Source organism: Cricetulus griseus, chromosome 3 (assembly GCF_003668045.3).
Source record: "Cricetulus griseus strain 17A/GY chromosome 3, alternate assembly CriGri-PICRH-1.0, whole genome shotgun sequence".
Classification (NCBI taxonomy): Eukaryota; Metazoa; Chordata; class Mammalia; order Rodentia; family Cricetidae; genus Cricetulus; species Cricetulus griseus.
The window spans coordinates 64,998,407-65,023,004 of NC_048596.1; positions in this window are offsets into that span (position 1 = coordinate 64,998,407).

The window sequence follows — 24,598 nt, forward strand, 5'->3', positions numbered from 1 at the left end:
AGAGCAAGGAGACAGATGAAGCCATCCTGGCTATGAAGAGAGCCTGTGTCCACCTCCCCAGTACCAGCAGAACATCAGTGAAGGCCTGATCCCGAGTCCTCTGAAGCCCCACACTTCCATCATTCTACCTTTGCTCTCATCCCAGAAGCTAAAGCTCACCAGTAGCAAAACGCAGTATTTGTTTGGCTCACTCTCTCCAAGATCTTCTCTGAAGCCCAATAACAGCAAGCCTGGATTAACCCTTCCAGAAAAAAAGTCCTTTAGAGAAAGAGAAGCTTCAAGACATGAACAAAAAACACAAAGCCAAATGCACATGAACACCAATCTCCAAAAGGAGGTAGACCAAAATGTATGCTAGACTGTCTATCCTCCCCAGAGCTGTCCTGCTAGGCAGGGGAATTTAAGTCTTTCTCTCCACTTTGTTCTATTTAACTTGCCTTCTGGCTAAGGTCACTATTGGATATTTTCTGCCTAATGAACTGAACGAGTTTGGAGAGGAAATGACCAAGTTCAACTGAGTTCTGCTTTACCTCAGAGGGTGTTTGACTGAGACCTTCACATCTCAGATGCTGCACTGGCTTTCTGAGGTCGCTTTGTCAGTGTCAGTTGGGCTACTTCAAACCAGTCTGCAATCTGAGAGGTCAGTTGTGTCAGGAGGCTACATCATGTGACTAGGCTATGGCTTCCCTCAGACCACAGCAAACTATATCACGGAGTGATCTGCAAGACTAAGTATGTGAGTGTGAGTGGAAAGGGGGCTCATCACTGCCTCGGCAGAGTCCAGCCACTCTAGACAATCAAAAAAAATCACTTAGACCATAACTAGAAATGGGAGAGAATCCAGCGACTAGCACCTTTCCAGACCCATCCATATCTTCACTGAGACACCTGCCAAACACCATGGCAAGGGAAGTTGCTAGACGGAGAAAGTTTGTGTGGTGGATCACCAAACAGGTGCTTTGTCATGTGGCCACATTAGGCAGCTCTACAGAAGCATCTAGCCATGACTGTCTGAGAAAGAACTATGCCCATCCAGACACGCTGCTTTGCACACAATGATGGCCACGTGTGGCCTCAGCATGCATTGTGACAGCCAGGCTGGGGCCACAAAGCCTCAGTGCTGGGCTCTGCAGGCCCAGGCCACTGTGTCCCTCCTGTGGTCCACTTCTACTCCTGTTTTCTGCACTGCCCAGGCCTGCTCTGTACCATAGGAGCTGTGCCACCAACAACAGAGATGGACTTTAGATGAAGCTGGCACTCTTGGGAACCATGAACATCTCCAAGGAGCCTGAGAGACCCATGGAAGCTCTGAAGGGACATGCAGTCTGTGTTGCTGCTGAAGGCCATGTGGATGTGTGGTGGCCTGTGTTGCAGCTTGAGGCCATATTGGTGTCCATGGTCCTGATGTGGCTAGGGACCTGTGATGTCCATGGCCCATGTTACCACCAATGGCCATGTGAATGTCCATGGTCTGTGCTGCCACCGGAAGTCATGCTGATGTTCTCAGGCTGTGCTGCCACTGAAAGGCTGTGATGGTGTTCATGGTCTTTGCTATTGCCAGAACCATGTGGAAGTCCATAATCCGTGCTGAGTGTAAAGGACAAGGAATCTTCTTTTACAGTGGCATTGATGACTGCAGACTCACAGTTGAGAATGAGAGACATAGAAGGGTTCTGCAACAACCTCCCCTACCCCGTGCCCTGCAAAAGAAACAGTATTGACAGAAGCCACTGAAGAGAACTCTTAAAAATTGTGATAGGGATGCTGAAGTGTAGTTCCTCATAGTTGATGGCTTCTGGTGGAGTGGGGCTCGGGATAGATTCAGTTTTCTTTAAGGGGCTGGGAGTTTGCCCATGCTGCAGTGCGTATATGGACAATATAAATTGGACTTGGTACATTTTTTCTTTGGACTGGGAAGTTAGTGTGGATAGGGTATACTATGTAAGATTCCTAAATAACCAAAATATATTATGTTGAATAAATAAATAAATAGCTAAAAAAGAAATTTTCAGAAACCCCATCTTTCCTGGGTGACTTCTTACCCACTGTCTAATTTTCTAAATTACTACTTGGAAAATATCTGTATTGCTTTATACTTTGTCATCTGTAGAATCACGTTCTCTTTGAATCACTCTTCATCCTTCTATCTATTAGCAGGCATTATCTGATGGGTACCAGAAATTACAATGGGAACTCAGAACCCAGAATCAAGTAAGAGGTAGCTCTCACCTTGACCAAGCTCATGCTGGAAAGAAGTGAAGCTGTCAACATCTGATAATCTGAGACACCAGCCACATTATCAGTCCATGTGTCCCAGTAGCAAAGGACTGTCTGTGAGTTGGTAGAAATTAATGATGCTGAGGAAGGCATGCTTCCATGGGACTGGATTTATGATACTGGTGAGTCACAAGATTTCACGGTGAACCCTGATAAGAAGTGATGGACTTCAGTGATGGAGGAGGTCCTTCTGAATATATGTTTGTCTTATTGGTTGATAAATAAAGCACTGTTGGCCAATAGGGAGCAAGTTAGGCAGGACTAGGAGAGAAGGAGGATTCTGGGAAATGTAGGAAAGGGACACAGTCGCCACGTGATCACCAGGAAGACAGGACGCATCCTCGATATGATGTCTTTGTAAAATATATAGATTAATAATTATGGTTGATAATTAAGACTGAGCTAGCAAGCAAGAAATCCTAGACATTGGCCAGCAGCATTGTATTTAATATAAGTCTCTGTGTGTTATTTCAGGCACCCATGAGGCAGCGGGGCTCAGGCGGCTTGGTGTAAAGACTTACCACTTACCGTTACAATTCAGTTCATCCCAGGATGCTCCAGAGACCACCCACTCCCAGCCCTTCCCTATGCTAGTGTTTCAGAAAGGGCTGAACTTGGGTTGGACTAAAACAATAGATGAACCTGCCTTTGGGCTTCAGTTGTGATCATTTAATGAGCCATTAAAAGGTGGTTCGAGTACCAAGACAGGGAAAGTCAGGTAGAAACATGCATGCCTCCAGCTCTGGCTTTGCTAGGTCTCCTGGGCTTGCTGGATGGATGGATGGATGGATGGATGGATGGATGGATGGATGGATGGATGGATGCATGTACTGTTGGATGTCCTCATCATACAACTAACTCCTTCCTGGTTAAGTAACTGCTCTACCACTATTTTCTCAAAGACAGAAATGTTCTGCCTCTGGTTTCCCTAGCCCTTGTTCACACCTGCTTATACAGTGTCTTTATTATGACACCTGAGTGTGTACCCTATCTCTTGCCAGCACTCTGACTGACAGCTCTAGCTTAGCCAGCAGTCTCTCAGACATATTTGGTGAAGACTTGTTCATATCATCCTAGTCAGAATGCTCCACTCTTCTGTCCTGAGGGATTATCATTGGCATCACTCTCTGTCACCTCACAAACTGATCAGGTCCAAAGATCCAACCACTGTTCCTGGCACACAGGATCACAGATATCAGGGACCCATGAGATCTCAATATTTATTGTTTTGTTCCCCCATGTTTCCATGGAAACACATGCACCTATTTGCAACACACCAATGTTAAAATAAATGTGAGCAAAATCCAAGTGTTGGCAAGGACACAGGGCACTGAGAATTATTAGCATGCTCTCTGTGGGATGGAAAATCATGCAACTGCTTTTTAAAAAGTTTGACATGCTCTAAACATTTGCACATCCTATGTCCCAGTAATTCGTCCCCTAGGTGTGCATAGGAGAGACGATAATGTATTTTTTATTTTGTTTATTGATGTTATAAACATCATCTTTCCCTTCATTTACCTCACTTCAAGTTCTCCTATATACCCCTCCTTGCTCTCATTCAAATTCATGGCCTCTTTTTCACTGTTGTTTCATAATGTGTACATTTGTATATATTCTAATTACATAAATGCAACCTTCTCAGTCTATATAATGTTACCTATACATATGTTTTTAGTGTCCACTATTTATTCGTGGATAACCAATGAGTGTGCTCTTCCCTGGAGAAGACTATTTCTCCCATGCTTGCCATTGCTTAGTTGCCTGTAGTTCTTCATCTAGGTGTGTGGCTTCCTGGACTTTCCCCATCTATGTTAGCATGTCTACTGTTGTTGTCCTTGTTTAGTTCATGTTTAAGCAGTCATGTTGGTGAGACACTCCGAGTGTAGTTTCTGACATTTGTAGGAGACACAAACTCACACCAAACTCCCTGATCCTCTGGTTATTAAAAATCTTTACTCTTCCCCGACCCCCTCTCTGCATGGACCCTTGAGCCTTAGGTGTGAGAGTTATATTATAGATGTATCAGTTGGGACTAGGCTCCACAATTCTGCATCTTGATAGTTTTCTATAATAGTCTCCAACTGTTACAAAGAAAAGTTTCCTTGTTGAGGGGTGAATACTGCATTTTCCTGAAAGTATAAGGGCAAACATTTAGAATGCAGATATGGATTCTGTTGGTTTCATAAAATGGTGGTTGTAGGTTCTCTTCCATGATGCATGACTCCTCCATGCCTGGGTAGTTGACTAGGTTTCCAGTACCAAACACGGTTTCCCCCCTGTTAGTCAAGTCTTAAATCCAACTAGAGAGATATTAATTACCACCAAGGTATGCATGCCACCATTGCACCCTTTCATGGTGCCATGCTTATCATTGTGTGATCAATAGCTGGATAGGATTATTGGTTGTTTCCCTCCTTTTGAAGCTTGCCTTCTGTACCATGAGAGCTAGTCCTGAGGAAGGAAGCTTTCAAATCACTTCCAGCTCAGGGAACTCTGGGCCCAGTATCTGAAGGGTATAGTATTTTCAGCTGGAGGGACTTACTTTCTACCTCTGGGGGGAAATCAAGGGCAATAGCAATGGCCAGGAATATTTCAGGAGTCTCTTGGGAAACCCTGACCAACAATTCAAAAGAAGCATTCTCGTGTCTGGTGTTGGTGATTTTGTTAGATAGTCTTTGGCTCTTGGAGAGAGCATTGTCGACCCAGATAGACAGACAGATAGACAGACAGATAGATCTATGCTTATTGTGGGTTTTTAATGATTTCTCATGACTTTCTCAACATCCTTTTTTTTAAGAAATGACTTCCATTGTGTTTTCTACCAACATATGTCCAGCACTGCATCCCACATGGGACATCAAAGGGCCAACTCCAGCTCCTATTTACAAAATATAGAGCTAAGACAGGAGATGGGGTGTTCCAGATCTATGGCTCATTTTCCCTATTAACTACCAGTCAAGGAAGTACTTGTTAAAATACAGCATATACCTGAAGTTCAAGTCTGCTTTTTGTTGCTGCTATAAATGTTATAACCAAAAGTAATTTGGTGAGGAAAAGGTTTATTTTGTCTTGTAGGTTGTGGTCTGTCACCAAAAGAAGCCAAGCAGAAACTCAAGATAGGCACTTAAAGCAGAAAGCACGGGGAAACGCTGATTACCAGCTTGCTTCCACTGTGTTACCCATCTAGCTTTCCTACACAGCCCAAGACCAATGGCATAGGGATGGCACAATCTGCAGTGCAATGGGCCCTCCCACATCAATTAGCAAGTAAGAAAATGCCTCACAGATATGGTCTCAGGCCAATATGATCTAGGCAACTTCTTAGTTGAGGGTCCATCCTCCCAGGTAACTCCAGGTTTATGTCAAGTTGGCAGCTGAAGCTAACAATTAATGAAAAGGTTAGCATTAATCTAGAACGTAATGCTGAGGAGTTAGAGAAGATGATGGCAGCTCAAGATGGCTTTTGAAAACTACAGAGTGCCTTTGTGCCATCATGATTATTTGCCTATTGCAATTGCCTCCGAATGAAAATATTGACCATTACCAAAAGACATATTTCCCATGTTCTCATGACAAGGTCACGTTAGAAATCACCTAAAGTATACAGAAGAGAGACAACTTCTAGACATGTCAACTGGCTGGAATTCCACAGCTATCTGACACTATATATGGCCACAAGAGTTATAGTGATACCTTAGGAACACTTGTATCAAGAACAGATGTGAGCCCTCTTTATCCTGCTTTAAGACTTGCCTGGGGGAAAAAAGAATATATATATATTATATATATATATATATATATATATATATGAGAGGAGCCCTCTCCCAGAGGACCTCAGCTGAAGCTAAGATGAGCACACTGTTCCAGCCAGCACTGAGGCCCAGTGACTACGTGTTTACCCTTGCTGGCTAGCCAGGATAATTAACTTTCTGCTACCCACACAACCTGTTAATCAGTCCCACAAAAATGAGTCAAGAAAGGACAATAAAGCTCAGTGTTTGACAAGATGTCCACTGGCTCATTCCATCCATCAAAGGAAGAGGATCCTTGCAGGTAAGAGGTAGACAGAAAACAAAAAGTATACATGCACAAGACCCAGAGGAAATGACTCATTGTTGTGTGTGTACCGGGTTCCTGTGCATCTCTGCAAAAGAGCCAAGCAGATTAGCCATCTAATTAGGCACAGTTGGGGTGTCATTTGCCTTATCCGAACAGTCCTTAAGGTTTAATCAGATACATGGCCACTCACTGGGGTTTCCATGATGGTAGATAGGAGCCCGTGGCCCTGTGCCCGCAGATCCCCAGGAGCACCATGACCCCACCTAACAGGCCACGCCATTCTGGGGCTATGCATCATTCCTGCCGGGAAGGAGGCTCTCACCTCCCCCATGCTTCCTGGAGGCTCATTTAGGCCTTGGCAGGATGGCGAGGACAGAGCAGCTGTTCCCTCTGACTCTTTCCCATCATTTGACTGGTGTTTAATCCACAACTACACTTCCAAAATTGAAAACAGAACCAGGTTAGACTCCCAACCAGGGCGGAGCAAGTGCAGGGCTGGCTGGGTGAACAGAAGCCAGTGCCAGAATGAAGATGGATCACCATGAATGCCTGGCTCCTGGTGAGCCAGACACAGGGTTGGAGGCTGCTGCTTTGTGGGTGCAAGCCAGGCCACCAGCTATCCCAGTTCTCCTGGGCAGGAACACATCATCCTCACACACTGAGACACCCCATGACCCTCCAGCAAGTATCAGGATCCTCACTCCATCTTGAACAGACCATCTGGGAGGTTTCCCTAATGCCCCTCGGGACACTGAAATAAGAGACGGCCCCCATTAGCATGTTGCAGTGTGCACTGTGTGATCATTTCAACATGTTCATCACATTATTTCTCATGTTTCTCCCAGTATATTCTCTCTCTCTCCCTCACACACACAATTATATTAAATATAGAGAAAATATAGAAATTTAATATTACAACAATTTTTTTAAATTTATTTTTCTTTATGTGTATGTGTGTGTCTTCATGTGCCCATGTTCACATGTGTATTGGACACCAAAATGGGGCATCAGATCTCCTGGAGATGAAATTATAAGCTGTTAGGTTTGGCCATATGGATACTGAAAACTAAGTTTGGGTTCTCTTCAAGAGCAGCAAGCACTCTTACCCACTGAGCCATCTCATCAGCACCAGTAGTAACCATTTTTGAGTATACAGTTTGGTGGCATGCCCCAGTCCTTCTTACTGCACTATTATCACCACCATCCTCTCTGGAACCCTCTTATCTTCCTAAGCTGAAACTGTCCCTAATAAGCCCTGTTTATTTCTTCCCTTCTCCTCTCCTATCCCTCGCAGCTGTGACCCCAATTTCTGTCCCTATAAACTGGACTTCTCTAGTGACCCATCTGTGTGCAGTCAGACAGTTCTGTGACTGTGTACTTCACTTGGAATAATGCCCCCAAGGCTCATTCATGCTGGATTAGCATGTGTCCAAACTTGCTTCCTTTTGGACTGTGAGGTTCTTAATCCCCAAACGATACGCCTGTAATATAAGGCTCAAGAAAAAGCATGCAAGAGGGGGAAGAGAGATTGTAAGAGGCACAGGTCCAGAACTCCTGTTGCTAGATACTGCCTCCCTAAACAAGACAGGGAAAATATCCATGGAATCTCAATGTTATAGTTGCCTAATGACACCACTAGTTGACATGCCAATATGGACAGGGGAAATTCCATATGATCCTACACCTGGAGAAAGAGCCACAGGTTCTCAATACCTGCTGAGTTGGCTAGATGCATAAAAATATATTTGAGAGTGAAAGTGTAAATTCCAAGGTAAAACTCACAGTTTCAGAATAGCTATTCTAACTATACATACAGATCATTGAGATATATAGGCATTGGACCTGCAGAATTTTGCTGCATTTTTTTTAAACCTGTAAGTACTTTAAAACAAAGTTTTAGTAATTTTTAATAGCTTCTGAGAATTAGCTTCAGGGATGAACTCCCACATAGGTTATTCAATCCCAAATGCTCAAGCCCTGTACATATGTCAGTCAAGCAATACTAAGTGGACTCAGTTAGTTTGTATATACATGTGTCATACATATGTATATAAATAAACATACATGTATGCATACACATGTTACAATAATAATTAAAGAAGGGGTCATGAATTTGTGTGGGAGGGAAATGTTTGGAAGGGGAAGGAGAGAGGACTGATGTAGATACAATGCTCTTGTATGAAAGTCTCAAGAAAACTATAAATCTTTTGTTATTTATGATTAAATTAAGAAACTCTTTTCTATTTTTGGGTTGTATGGTACTGTGTGGGTACCTGTCAATCTGCCTCTCCAGTGCTCACTCAGTGGGTCTGTATGCTGGGTGGGTGTGTACATGGTTTCCACCTTTTAGCTGTACAGAATGATGGGAGGTGAACATGAGTGACACTCCTATCCGATCCCTAACTTCCTTCTTTGTAAAAACCCAGAAGAGGAATTCCTGAATCATATGGGAATTCTACATTTTGGGGAGGGGGTGTTGAGAAACTACTGTGATATTTTCTATTGTGGCTACACCATTTTGCATTTCTAGTAGTAAAGTACAGGGGCCTCAGTTTGTCCACATTTGTTTTAGTTAGGGTTTCTATTGCTGTGAAGAGACACTATGACCATGGCAATTCTTTTATTATTACTATTATTATTATTAACAAAATTCTTATTGACTCTTGGGAATTTCATATTGTGTACCCCAATCCTATTCATTTCCCAGTCCTTCCAATTCTAAACTCCATCCCTGAAGCCCCCCACAAGATAAAATAAAAATAAAATTTAAATAATTTTTAAAAAAACAAAAACACTTCAGTCCTTTATCCTTCCCTCTCTCCATCACATATTCACCTGCGGTAGTGACCTTGGGAACTACAGTGTGTCATGCAAAACACTCTTTTCCTCAAACAGCTTTACTTGCAAATATTTATTATAGTAAGTTGTTGGTCTGGTTCAAGACCTCTGTCTGCTGGTACACCATCGTCACTGGACCCTCACTGAAACTTCTCTCAGATATCCTGCTATTGCCCTGAGTCATGGCAACTCTTATAAAGTAAACTGTTTAGTTGGGGCTGAATTACAGTTCTGAGGTTTAGTCCATTGTCATCATGAAAGGATGCATGGCAAAGTGCAGGCAGACATGGCACTGGAGAAGGAGCTGAGAGTTCTACATCCAAATCAGCAGGCAGCAGAAAGAAGAATGAGACACTGGGCCTGGCTTGAGCCTCTGAAACCTCAAAGCCCACCTCCAGTGACACGCTTCCTCTAGCAAGGCCACGCCTCCTAATAATGCTACTCCCTATGGGCCTATGGGGGACATTTTTATTCAAACCACCACCAACACCCTTACCAAAACTTGCTGTTTTTATAAAATCAGTACTATCCTAGTAGCCATGTAGAGGTATCTAATTGTAATCAGACTTCTCTTTAAGGATATACTTGCATATTGCAATGTTTCTTGTGAGTATGTTCTGTTGTCTAATAGCAGTATGGACCACACAACACCCTCAGTAGCAGCTTCCACACTACCATGCTCAACTTTCAGACCTGCACTAGAGTATGCATTTTGTGTGCCGCACTGTCCAAAGAGCAAGGCAATGTTTGGGGACAAGTGTAGCCCTTAACAGTGAAAGAATTAGGGAGCATGCAAGAATAAAATGGTCTCAAATAAAGCATTGGAAGATAAGAACTAGAAGCCAGGGCCCCTGGAAGGATCTAGTCCTTTGAATCTTTGAAGGTCTCCCTGGGTGAACTCAGAGAGGGTCCTCCTCATTAATTAGCAGCCCATACATATGGAACGGGGAGTGGCTCAGTAACCCAGCCAAGACTGCTATCTCAGCAGGCTATCTGAACAGCAGCCAGCTCCACACAGCAGCACACTGAGAGCAGGTCAGGGATCATCTTTTGCTGAGTAAGAACCCAAGAAGACATCCTGTTTAATGAGATGCCACCACGTGACAGATGCTGTGTGATTAAACCAGAAGATGCCCAAACACTATAATTAAAAGATGGGAGGGACAGGGGGAAGTTACCCACTATCCAAATAACAAGAGCATGGTTAGGAGTGCTGAAGGGCCACAGAGAGTACTTGTATCCACCAGTTTCTCCACCTTAGTCTTTTCCTCGGGTTGGCCTGGAATACTACCTTATCTATGCATTTTGCACCCTGCTTACTCTTCTGCCAGCTACCCCTTCCTTCCATGTATTTTTTGTGTTGGGATTATTCTAGGCACTCCACACCTTGTTCTGGTCCTTTCATTTAAATGTGTGTGGCAGTAGCCACATGCCCCACAAATGAAAGGCCAATGGTACCTGCTCTGACACACTGTTCTATCCTGACCAACACAGCCTCCATCTTGTACTGGCCAGGATGAGGCCTTTCTCTATCCACAGCATTCCATCTGGTTCCCTTCCCACAATGCCAGTGATGGCTGTCATTTATCTAAATGTCAGTGGCTATTCCTTTTTCAGGCACATTCTAAGTGCCACAATCAACAGTCTCCACTTCTCACCCTTTCACTATCAGCTGGAGGATTGTACTTTTGTCTTCTACCCTTTAGGACTCTAGACATGTGACCAGGGAAGTTACACAGGTCAACATCCAAGAAAGCCTCAAGCTCTGTTTATGCTTTTCTGTCACCATCTGGAAGTTCTAGATGACTTTTTTAATGAGAGACAGTGTTAAGTTGCTTTTGCCTAGCATTTTGACACAGTAACAAGAACAATAACAGCACCCTGGCAATAGGCTAAACAATAGAGTCCTTATCACTACAATGTTCACCTGTCATTGCAGAGGAGTCTTTTTTTTTTGGGGGGGGGTTTCGAGACAGGGTTTCTCTGTGTAGCTTTGGAGTCTATCCTGACACTTGCTCTGGAGACCAGTCTGGCCTCAAACTCACAGAGATCCACCTGCCTCTGCCTCTGCCTCCCAAGTGCTGGGATTAAAGGCGTGCACCACCAACGCCCAGCTGCAGAGGAATCTTGGCAGTCTTGGGAATCCTGAATATTTGGGACCAAACCCAAGTGCTGGATTACAGTGGCAAAAACTCCCAGTGCCTCCAGCCTTTCCTAGTTCTTTGCCCATAGTGCTAATCTCTCTAGGCTGAATTCTTTGCAATGAATTTGGCGAGAAGACAAAACCTGATGGAATGACACCAAGCTACAAAACCTTCATTAGGAACCCAGCAAAGACCACTTCTAGCTCTTGGGGCAGAGCATTGATCTGCTTCCTGTATAGACATTTTAATCAACTAAATAAGATATTTGTTCACCCACTAAATAAGACATTCGCTCACCCTTGTTTATAGATTTGGCCTGAGAAAATAAGAGTTCAATAGAGCCATCAGGGACAACATAAATCAACAGATACTCCAGAAAACACAAACAACTTGAGGAAGGCCGATACAGCTTTTCTCCATCATTTACGGCAGGCATGCTTCTTTGAAATATATTTCTAGAAGATTCTACTCTACTATCCTTCATAACCATTCATTCATTAACATAGTTTTGCTTTAATAGACACAGTAATTATACATGTTTGTGAGCTCAATGTGACATTTCAGAAAATGCACATAATGTATAATGACCACATGGGGTGCCCATTTATCTTACTTAGGGGTTCAGAATATTCAAAATCTTTACTTCTTGCTACTTTTCAATATTCAATTATTACCAGCCATGGTGATTACAGTATGCTTAAGGATATTAGAGGTGACTCTGCCCACCTAGCAGCATGCTTGCACCCATCAACCACTCTCTTCCTACACCATTATCCATGCCCTTCCCTGGCTCTGGTAAACACTATTCTACCCTCACTTGCTCACTTGCTTTGATGTCAACTTTCAGTTCAGTTTCCATATCTAAATGAGAACATGAAGGTGTGTCTTTCTGTGCCTGACTTGTTTCATGAACCTGATGTACCCCAGTTGTAAAAAATGAATTTCTTTCTTTTATGCCTAATAGTCCACTGTATAGAGAGGCATAATTTATCCATTCATCCATCAATGAACACCTAGATTGATTCATATCTTGGCTGTCACGAAGTGCCCCACAAACATACAGGTACGGATGTCCCTTCCGCACACTTCAATTTATTGTTATGTACCTGTGGTGGCTCGTTTAAGTTCTCAAATTGACACAACCTAGAATCACCCAAGAATAGTCTCAGTGAAGGACTGTTTAGACCAGGTTGGCCTGTGAACACATCCGTGGCAGGTTGTCTTGATTGTCTTAATGTGGCTGGAGAGTGGCTGGCACAATTCTCCCTGAAGTGCACAAGAGTGGCGAGAGCTAGCTGAGCACTGAGCCCTCACATGCATTCACTTCTCGCTGCTCCTGACTGTGCATCTGCTGTTATCAGCTACTTCAAGTCCCTTCCTTAACTTCCCCACATGATGGACTGTATCCTGGAATTGTAAGGCAAATAAATTCTTTCATCTCCAAGCTGCTTTTTGTCCAGGTGCTTTATCACAGCAACAGAGATGAAGCCAGGACACTACCCAGCAGTGGTACTAACAGGTTTAGTTTTCCGAGGAACTTCTGAATGGATGGACAACTTTTCTTGTGGACTCTGCTCTGGTCCTGAGAGTGGGGCATAAAATCACACGTGGCTGACCATTTTCTAGAAACCAGCATGAGCCATGTAAATAAACATCCCGTTAAAACAAAATTCACTGAAATAATGCCCCCCATGTGGGCTTCCCCACTCACCCCCTTCACTGTTAGTTCTCTGTCACTATATATATGGCAGTTTGAATGAGACTGTTCCCCCATAGGTTCGTGTATTTGAATACTTGATCCCCAGTTGATGGTATCCTTTGGGAGATCTAGGAGATACAGTCTTGCTGGAAGAAATACATCACAATACATCAAGAGAGCAGGCTTTAAGGTTTTAAATGTCTTACACCATTCCTAGTGTTTGTTTGGTCTTCTCTCTCTCCTCTCTCTCTCTCCCAGCTTTGTACTTGTGGTTGAAGATGAGAGATCTCAGCTTGTACTCTTGCCTCCATGCCTGCTGCTTGCTGTTATACCTCGATTCTACTGTCATGGACTTTTATCCCTTTGCAACCATAGGCCAAAATAAACTCTTCCTTTCTAGGTTACCTTGTTCATGATACTTCAACATAGTAACAGGAAAGTGACTGATACACCATACTTTATACATTCTCTCAGGTACCTGGTGATAAATGTTCTATTGATGTTGCTCAATCAGGGTTTCCACAGGAGCCAATGAGTGCTATGGGGCAGAGCCCATGCTGCCTTGGTAAATTATACGATCCCAGCTCCCATTCAGCACCTCACATAAACCTCAAGAATATGTACCTTGGGAAAATACAAGCATTTACTACCGGAAGGAGAAGGGGTTGGTGGAAACACTTTTTAATAAAGTTCATCAAAATTAAAGAAGACAGATGACTCTCACTGAGGGCTAAGAAGCAGCATGGAGAAATGAATGAGATCCACCATGGCAAGTTCCTAGACCTGGAAAATTCATAGCCAAATGACCCTTCCTTGTCTGTCTGCCAAAATGTGCCTTGTTCCACATCTGCAAAGTATGGCCCAGCTGTGAAGAACAGGCCTCTCCATCATCTGATTTCACCTTGAGGTGAGATAATGGTCTAAATATGAACCAAGCTGATGGGTATAGCCAGGATGCCCAGATAAGATCAGGATGCAGAGTAATCAGGGTGCATGAAAATGGTCATGGATAACATGGAGGCAACAAGCCTATATACAGGTAGATGCCCAAGCTACATGGATATAACCAAGCTGCATAGAGGTGACCAGGCTGCCTTGGGTTTCAAGGAGGTAAAACAAAATGCATGGAGTATCCATATTTCCACAGCAGCATTTTCTTTTTCCATATTAGCCCACTCCATGTTGCATGGCCACTACTTTTTCAAATAAAGAGCTATGTTACAACTTATATCACAAAAGGGCTCCAAGCAGTGCTTATTCTCAGACTTACTACACACACACACACACACACACACACACACACACACACACACACACACGAGCGCACATGCGCACACACGTGCATTCAAAATATTAACATGGACCAGACGCTCTTGTGCCCTTCATCACCATCCTCATCTCCCTGAAGGCATAGATTGTGCTCACATGGACCAGATCCACTTACATCCTTCATGTCCATCCTCATCCTCCTGCTCTGCCTGAACCTGGTAAAAGACAGAAAAACTGGCATCAAATCTATTTGAAGGATATTTAGTTTTTAAAAAACTTTATTTTGGGAAAATACAACATTGGAAATAAACTTCCATTATATAATTTCACTATTATCTCAGTCAATTTAATTTTCTATCAGTCACATTCAGTAAGTAAATTTGTCAAAAACACTGAAATTCAAAACAAAAACAAAAACCTTCTTCCTAAGAGGTAATAGTGATGGTTTTTTCCTATTAATGCCAGACACCCAGGAATGCCAGCTTCCCATCTAGGAAAGCAGGAATAGCCAAAGTTAGACTTTCTTAGCTCCCTACCAACATCCTAAACTTTTGACAAAAGCTGGAGAGCAAGAGAGCTCTCTGACCACATCCACACAGCCCCTGCAGTCGTTTAGCCCAGCCCTTGAGCTCTTGCTTCATAGTCCCCGAAGGAGTGTATAAGAAGGAGACAGAGCCCACACCTTGAGGCCCAGGACCAGTGTTCCCACTGTCAGCCCAGCATCTTTACCTCATGGTTGCTCCTTCAGTGGGTTCCAAGCAGGTATATCCCAAGTGTGTAAAGAATGCTTAGTTTCCTTTTCAGCCATCAGTTCTGAGGCAAAAGTGGGCACATTTCCAGGCTCTCGTTCTTTAGAAGATTTGGAAGAAAGGGATGAGGTGTTCAAGAGCTTTTCAAAATTAAGTCTTCTCATCTTCCTTCCATCATCCTTACCTGGGGTTTCCTGTCACTGCTGATCCATGGGAAACAGGGAAATGGCTGGAGCAGATGAAATACCCCAAACACTCATTCATTATTCTGAAAAAAGTGATGGAGCAGTGATGGTAGAGGACTCTGTCATCTTCCCGTGGCCATTTGTAGGAATCTATTTTCTTTTTAATTCTCTGCATCGAATGAGTTGGATATGTGGAATATTCAAGCAGAGGGAATGGAATACTGATCATAAGGAAGGTCCAGGTTGATGGGGATGTTAACATCCCTGCGGATTGCTGCGCCTACATCCTTCCTCCTGTCAGACTCCACTCTTTCCCTACCCCATGCACCTGCTGCCCTGAACCTAGCTGTCTGGTGTACAGCTCCTCATTTGTTACAATATAAAAGTCCCCTTAATATTTTCTACCATTTCGCATTGCCAGTGCGATAATGACACCCTCAGGAACAACTCTTCCACCCATGGATATTTTTAACACTGCTGTCATCTTCTGCAATTTTGTGAAGGTTAAAATGAGCTTTTGTGGTGCTGGGGAGAAGTGACAGACTGCTGATTTCTGAGTCCAGATGCTTCGGCCCCATCTGCCTGTCCATTTACAATAGTATCACTTGGCCTATGCCACTGGCCAGGCCCTGGCAAGCTCCCACATAGACCTGGCCATCACATGCCACCAAGGCCAGCACTATCCACTCTCAGTGATTAGAAGGTCCTACCTCACAGATTTCAACCATTCTGCTTTCCTCCTAGGAAGCCCCATAGGGCATTCCCTACACACCCCATCCTGGGAACAAGGTCAGTAAAACAAGATCTACCAGCTGCCTCTTGTTTTGTGTTTTATTTCCTTTCCTGGGCCTTTGTTTCACTTTCCTTATATTCCGTTTCAAACCTGTCCTGCTTAAGGTGGCAGAGATGCTGGGCTCTCCTGGGAGTGAATGCTAAGTGACTCTGTGACCACTGCCACAGACTGTGAGGATCTTGTCAGTGAGTTTGTCGGGAGCATTTTAAGTGAGTTGCAAGTGATGGGCCCTGACATGCGTCACGGCAGGAGTAGTGCCCACTTACCTCCTGCCCCATAATTGTCCTTAAGTGCTGCCTTTTGGGCCATGGGGTCAATGGCCTTGATGTCATCAGTGCTCTTCTCCACACGGTTACCTCTCCTTCCTCCATTTCTCATTCTGCCTGAGAATTTCAACAGGGCTAAGTGTCCCCCTCGGATTCCCAGATCGATCTTTCCACATCAGAGGTTGGATCTCACCAGACCTTTTCTGTCCTTGCCCTGGTGGGCAGGTGCCTCCCATCCTGTCATTTGTTACAGGGAAATGTGTTCTGAGATTTACTGCTTGTGTGGCCCTGAGTGAGAGAGGGTGGCTCGAGGACAGCCTCCACTGGGATTTTAAAAAAAGAATAGTATGAAGAATCCAAAGCTAGACCCAAAGTTAGTGCTTCCACCAGCTTTTATTGCTGCTGTTATTTGTGTGCCTGTGTATATGTGCATGTGTGTACATGTGCGCACATGTGTGTAGGCCAGAGGTCAACGTCAACATGCTCAATAAAACCTCAGGATCTTCCTGTCTATGCCTCCCCAGCTCTGGGGTCGCATGGGTGTGCCCATCATTTGAGCTGGGTGCTAGGGATTGAACTTAGCACCTTGTGCTACCCAGAAAGCATCTTACCAACTTATCCATCTTCCCAGCCCCTGCAGTCCTAATAACAATGAATGAATGAGTGAAATTTTTGCTGTTATTTTTGTTTTGATTCTTCTTCTTCTTCTTCTTCTTCTTCTTCTTCTTCTTCTTCTTCTTCTTCTTCTTCTTCTTCTTCTTCTTCTCCCCCCTTCCTCCTCCTTCATCTTTTTTAACCAATAAATGTGCTTTTTTCCATAGATGTGCTGTGCTGTTAGGTGCCAGGGAATAGCACAGAAGACTCAGTAGCAGGAGGAATGAAATTATTTTTAAGTGCTTGCCTGTGATGATTCACATCTGTCACTGCAGCTCTTGGGGGGCTGAGGACAGCAGTAAGTTCACAGGCTAGACTAAACCATGAATAGAGGAAGCACAAAATATCAACAAAAAGGAAAGAGAGCAGCAGGATTAGCCCAATGGCTTTGGAAAAGCTTGGTTCTCACCCTAGTCCCCAACTCTACTATAGCCCTCCAATAACTTCCTGAACTTTCTCTACCAGTTGGGGAAAGCACAGGGACCTGTGAATGGAGTCATCCATAAAGCATGCAAGTTCACAAGTCCATAAATAAACCAAGTCAAAATAAACCTGCTGCATATCCACTTCTCTATCCCTCTTCTAAGGTTGGCTTCCTCATCCATCTCCTGAGGAGGAAGGGAAGGTGGAAAGTATGCACAGGAAACATACCCCGTGATTTCAAGAATAAATATGGAAATGTGGGGACCATATGCACCCTACCACATGTCCTCTTCTTTGATAAGTTAATATGTTCTCATAGCACAAGCCCTAGGCGAGCTGACATTTGAATCATTTATAGCCTGGCAGGAGATGGCAGCAGTCTTATTTTTTCTGGAAAAAATCTTTATAAGCCATGAGAGTAGCACTGAATGTACTTGGGAGTGTTTGGCCATAAACCATGTGTTTAGGAGCTGGGCCATTTTTGATTAGAAGTTTTCTACTGTTCCACAGAGTTCCCAAAGCTGAGTGCCCACTGTGCACCAAGGAGCACCACGATGGCCTCCCTGCACATGGCACCAAGCAGACTTCAGTGCAGCACAGTAGTGACAAGCCTTGATGGTACACACATTGCACAAGAGCCATGTCTTCTATCAGGCCAGTACAGTCTAGGCAGGATAGGGAAGACTTTGAGGCAGCTGAGACGGGTCATCTTCAAGTCTCTATAGCTTGTAGTCTGAAGCAAATGTTCCCTACATGTATTGCCTGTAAGGTTTCTGAGATCACTTCTGTTCTCCAGACCAGTGTAAGAGATTGAGAAGTACAGGGGCTCTGAATTTGAGATGCAGCCAGTCCCAGTTCCTTGTACTCCTGTCTCCAGCCTACCTAATGAATCCAAAGCCAGCCTAGGTCATGTAAGATCTTGTTGCAAAAACAAACAAACAAAAATGAATAAATGATGTGCTGTGTTTGGTCAATCTTGGTCATATGTCAAGGAAAACATGACATGTTGGTTACTGACAGATTCATCATTAGCGGGTACCACACCTAAAAATCTAACCCATTAGAGACTCAGGTGTCCATGATCTTGAGATGCTGGAGTAGATGGAGTGTGACTCCTGACACTATTCAAGGAGAGACATAGGAGCAGATCTACGTATCCCAGACCAACCTCACTCTCAGATACTAAGGATTCCTGGAGTAAAGAGCACAGGGAGGTAGGCAGAGGGAAAGTTCCATGCTTTACCCTTTTCAAATTATTTTCATTTGTGAGTGTTTGTATGTGCTTGTGTGATGACGTGGTTTCATGCAGTAAAGTACCTCCAGGTTATTTTTTCTTAATTAATAAAAAAAGCATGCAAGGAAATGCCTTGCTGCACTAACAGAGCCTGCTCCTGTGTGATGGGATCATGCTAACTCTATCTGTCTGTCTATCTATCTATCTATCTATCTATCTATCTATCTATCTATCTCTCATCTCTGCTTTATTCTACACAAGCTCTCACATTTCTCCTGCATTTAAAATTCCTCCCTGAACCACACAACTTCCTTAACTAGGAAAACAGGAAGCTTTAACCAGCAGCACATGGGCTTCCTTTCCACTAGACTTCCCCATTCACCCTGTAGGTTCCACCTTCACTCCCAGCAGGAACCTGGCACAGAGACTAGGACAGGAAGAAAGCAGAATCAGCTTTTAGAGACCCCCATGGACTGGCTGAAGGAGAAACAAATGATCACAGTAAGATGTTAATTCATAAATAAATCATCACTCTATGAGAGACTAAGCTCAGGAATATAAAGCTGTGTGGAAGATTCCTTTTCGAAGCCACCCTGGTCTGGAGTGGGGACATCTGCTACTCCCCCCAGGCTCCTCCTTCCCTTGTCCCCTCCCCCTCACCTGGTCAGGCATCTCTAGGTTCTCAGTGCCAAGAGAGGTAGCAACCTCCTATGTCTGCTCCACATGGAGATGGTGCCCTGATTGGTAATAAATTAGAGGTAAGTGTGTGCCTTGTAATTCCAATTCATTTCAAGAAAAATGAACAAAAGGCAGGAGAAAGAGATTTGGGAGAGAGAGAGAGAGAGAGAGAGAGAGAGAGAGAGAGAGAGTGCATGTATGTGCTTTTGAGCACTCGAATGTGTAGATATGTGTTGGGTGGTGCACATGTGTATTTGGGTTTGCATATGAAGGCCAGGGGGGGATCTATCTTAGGTGCCTTCCTCAAACACTACTAGCCTTATTATTTGAGACAGGATCTCTCATCTTTACCTGAACCTGGCTGATTCAGCTAGACAGCCCTATCAGGGAGCCCAGTGATTTTATACTTCTGCCTTCCTAGTGCTGGGAATACGAGAAAGCCCTGTCTCACCAGACTTTTTAAATTGTGTTCTAGAGCTCAAACAGGAGTCCTCACACTTGCATAGCAAGCATCTGACTGCCTCTCCTCCACCCACATTTGATTTGGAGATTTGGGGGTGGGGTCATTATTGCTATTATTTGTTTTGTTTTATAGTTCTGGACGTTGAACCTATGATCTTGGATATGCAAGGAAGAGAGGCCAGCACTCCACCACTGAGCAATATTCCCAGCCCAGAAGTTCCTTCTTATACAAAGTGGTCAGGAAGTTCTTTCTCAATGGTATTGGAGGAGACCTGTGAGACTGTGTGAAAAGTGATATGACCAGCCATGTGACTGTCAGAGGGGAGCAGGAATGCACAGTCCTGAAAAGCACAGTGCTGGTCTGCAGAGGGTAAAGAGTGTAGGCAAATCAAGGAGCAATGTTCCAAGAACCAGAGAGCTCAGAGTGCTACAAAGGCCAGTGAGTGTTATTGTGTCTTCTGATGGAAAGGGTTTGCGAAATGGCAAGTTGAAGGGTTTCAAATGTCTTCATGCCAGTGTTAAAGAGGCTCTCTTAGTTAGGTTTCAATTGCTGTGACAGAACACTGTCTTAGGGTACTATTGCTATGATAGAACACTGTCTTAGTTAGGCTTTTATTGCTGTAACAGAACACTGTCTTCGGTTTCTGATGCTGTGATAGAACACTGTGTTAGGCTTCTATTGCTGTAACAGAACACTGTCTTAGGATCTATTGCTGTGATAGAACACTTTCTTAGGTTCTGTTGCTGTGATAGATAGAACACTGTCTGGTTTCTGTTAGTTTTCTATTGCTGTGATAGAACACTGTCTTTAGTTTCTGTTGCTGTGATAGAACACTGTCTTAGTTAGGGTTCTATTGCTGTGGTAGAACACTGTCTTAGTTAGGGTTTCTATTGCTGTGAAGAGACACCATGACCACTGTAACTCTTATAAGGGAAAACATTTAATTGGGGCTGGCTTACAGTTCAGATGTTTAGTCCATTATCATCATGGTGGGTGGCAGGCAGGAAGACATGGTGCTAGAGAAGTAGCTGAGAGTTCTGCATTTTGATCCACAGGCAGCAGCAGGATTCTGTGTCCCACACTATATGTAGTTTGAAGATAGGACTTCAAAGCCTACCCACAACAGTGACACACTTCCTTCACAAGGCCATTCCTACTCTAATAAAGTCATGCCTCCTAATAGTGCCACTCCCTTTGGGGGCCATTTTCTTTCAATCCACCACAAGCATCCTGACCAAAAGCAACTTAGAGAGGAAAGGGTTTATTTCAGCTTACAACTCTGTTATCAAACTCCATTACTGAGGGACGTCAGGGCAAAAACTTAGGTTAGGAACCTGGAGGCGGGAGCTGATACAGAGACCATGGAGGAGTACTTCTTACTGCCTGGCTCCACTAGCTTGCTCAGCCTCCCCAAGACCCAGGGGTGGCACCACCCATGGGTTTCTGGGCCCTTCCATATTAATCACTAATCAAGAAAATGCCCTATAGGCAATCTAATGGAGGCAAACTGTGACCCTTTCTGCCACAAACTCCAGCCTGTGTCACATTGACAAATTCTAATCAGGACAGAGGGACAATACTATTCTAAGCATATATTCCTCACGAGGCTCCTTGGTTCAAGGAATCTCTCATTTTGTGATTGTGTACATAGTAATTTGAGGATGTGCCCTTAATCATGAACTAGAGGAAATTTACCACTACCTCTTTTAACAACAAACAAAGTGGTTAGCAACCAGGTATGCCTCCATGTGATTACATACAGAAATGCTTTTTAATTGGTTTCCTTAGTTTAACACTTGTTCTCAGCAATGGATTAGAAACCCCTACAAATAAAGTGAAATAGTATGTGTGTCTTGGTATTATCAGTTAAGGCAACCTCTTTTTAAATTTTTCTTAAAAGCAAGAATGTATACATAATGACCACCCTAGTCTTCATAGCTTCCTGCCTGGGGTCACTAGACCTCCAAAACTATTCTAGCATGACTCAGAAAAATTAAAAATTAAGATTATGGAAATTCTGCATCCAACATGACACAGCATCACTTACAAATTACACAGAGTTCAAATTTTCAAAAGGTGGTAGGGAAGCACACATTGTTCTTTCACTATAAATATGATTACTTTTATAATTAGTGATGAAAATACCCTGAACAGTAAAGAACACAGAAAAAGCACACAAGCAAGATAGCTAAGTAGTAAAGATACTTGCTCCAAGCCTTAAGCCTGACAACCTTAGCTGAATCCCTGAGGCCCACATGGTGGAAGAAGAAAAAGCAATCTAGAAAGTGCTTTATGACACAATTTGTGATAGACACACATGATAGATAGATAGATAGATAGATAGATAGATAGATAGATAGATAGGAGATAATAGAAGGATGGATGGATGGATGAATGATAGCTAGATAGGTGATAGATACATAATAGATGATAGATGCGTACATACATAGTAGATAGATGGATGATAGATAGATAATTGATTGATAGATGATAAATAGACCATAGATATGTAGATATAGATATATAGATAATAGATAGTTATAGATAGATGATAGACAGAAGATAGATGATAGATAAATAGAAGATAGATAGATACATAGATAGATAGATAGATAGATAGATAGATAGATAGATAGATAGACAGACATAGATTTCTAAATCTTTAGGGAGAAAGGGAAAATGCTCCTTGCCAAAAGTGAAAAGAAAGTAAGACTGTCTTGGCTGCTGAGCTGAATGTATTTCTGTGACTAGTAGTGAACGTGTGCACCACCATGTTTCTTCAGTGTTAGTGAACAATCACCTAAGACAAAGGTGCTCTTGATAGCACTGTGGGGCTCAGTCCACTTAGAACCTAGTGATTCCTCCACCCTCATCCCTCACAGCCACCTTAATTAGATCAAAAGAGAAGAATGAAAACCGCTAGCTGAGTTCCTCTAAATAAGCCAGTAAGCAATTATTACCCCTTTGCTTTCAAAACAGCTGATAATTAAAGCAAATCCAACCTAATGTCTTCAAATAAATTTGAAGTCCACAGAGAACTGTCACGCATGAACAAATACACTTTAAAATTTTTTTCCTAAAAATTATAGCTTATAGTGTCCCTAGACAGAATGAAACAGCCTATCAGAGAAAACAAAGAAACTGTTCTTCAAATTTTTTTCCTTGCTTTGCATAAAAAGCTGAAATAGTCAACCAGCTATTTGAACCCGTCATTTTTAACTCAGAAAATCAGAAATAATGAGCATACCATAAAAAAGCTATATGTTCCTATTGCATACTTCAGGGAAGCGACGAGATTCTATAGCCAGAGAGTATGTGTAACATGAGCAGAGGGCATAAATATTTAATGTGAAAGCAAAGACAGATGAACCACAACTGCCTCTTTCCTCTTATTAATCAGGCCATTTGAAAAGTAAAGTTAAAGGTAAAAAATAATAATATATGCATCATTAGACCTCTTGTGTCCATAGGTACAAAGGAGTTTTTCAAGGACTAGTGAATAAAACTCAAAACATGGTAAAATAATAGGAAATAGAACCAAGGAAGTGTTACCCAAGAAAGAAAGGTGTCCTAGTTTGCTTTCTGTTGCTGGGATAAACACCATAACCAAAAACAAGTTACAGTCCATCATCGAGGGAAACCAAGGCAGGAATTCAACACAGGAGTTTGAAGCAGAAATGAACAGAGGAAGCCTCTTGACCCCTTGCTTCTCTTGGATGTCTTCCTAAGGCACTGTCCCCATTGGACTGGGTTCTCCAATATCAATTAGCAGACAAGAAAATGTCCCACAGACATGCCCACGGGCCAATCTGAGGGAGGCAGTTCTGCAGTTATGGTTCCCTCCTCCAAGTGTGTCAAGTTAATGACAAAGCCTGACCATCACAGAAAGGAAACAATGCACAAGATACATTGAAACAGTGGTTGATACAGCTTCAACCAAGTCTGGTTAAGATTTCTCATGCAGAAAGAACAAGCTAGGCATGGCATCTTATACTTATTATTTTGGCACTAAGAAGGCTGAGACAGGAGGATTACCACAAATTTTTGAGTCCATCCTGGACTACCATAGTGATTTCCAGGACAGTCCACTAAATATAGAGACTCTGTCTCATAAAAAACAAAAACACATTATGAAGTCACTCCTGTCCAACATGAGAGAAGATGGCAATTGCCAACCAACATTAAACAACATCCTCAGAATGAGCTGCCACAGCCCTTACCATGAGGGACATCTAGGCCATGCAAATAAGGACAGTGTTGGACCACCTCAAGGTCCCAGCCCTAGAAATTGTTACGAACTTGTCTGGTGGCTCCCTAGAAGATCCCACTTATGCTTCTGTCTTCATTCAGACTGATCTGGAACATGTGTGGATGGGAGGACTTCCCCTAGGACATCCATCAAGAACAATGAGTGATAATTTATTAAATCTCAGCGACAAAACCAGGACACTCCAAGCTATCTAGGTGGACAAACTAAAAGAGATGCACTCACCGACACTTCATAATCGAAGCCAAAGACAATGGTGCAATACTAGAAGCATAAGACTGCTTATTTATTGTATGTGAGAGTAACAGCTGATCTCTCACTAATACATGGAAAACCAAAAGGCAATAGAACGGGATAACATACCCGAAATGCCAGCCAAATTAGTCAACCAAGAATTCTAAAATCTATCCTCTAAAAATAAAGGAGAAATTGACACTGCAGACAAATAAGAGCTAAGAGAATCCACTGGATAAATAAACTTGCCCCACAAAACATATTAAAGGAGTCAGTTAGGATGAAATCAAACAACTGTAGATATTAGGTAGCAAATTAAATCTGCGAAAGGAAAGAGAGTACTTGGATAAAGGAACTCAACAG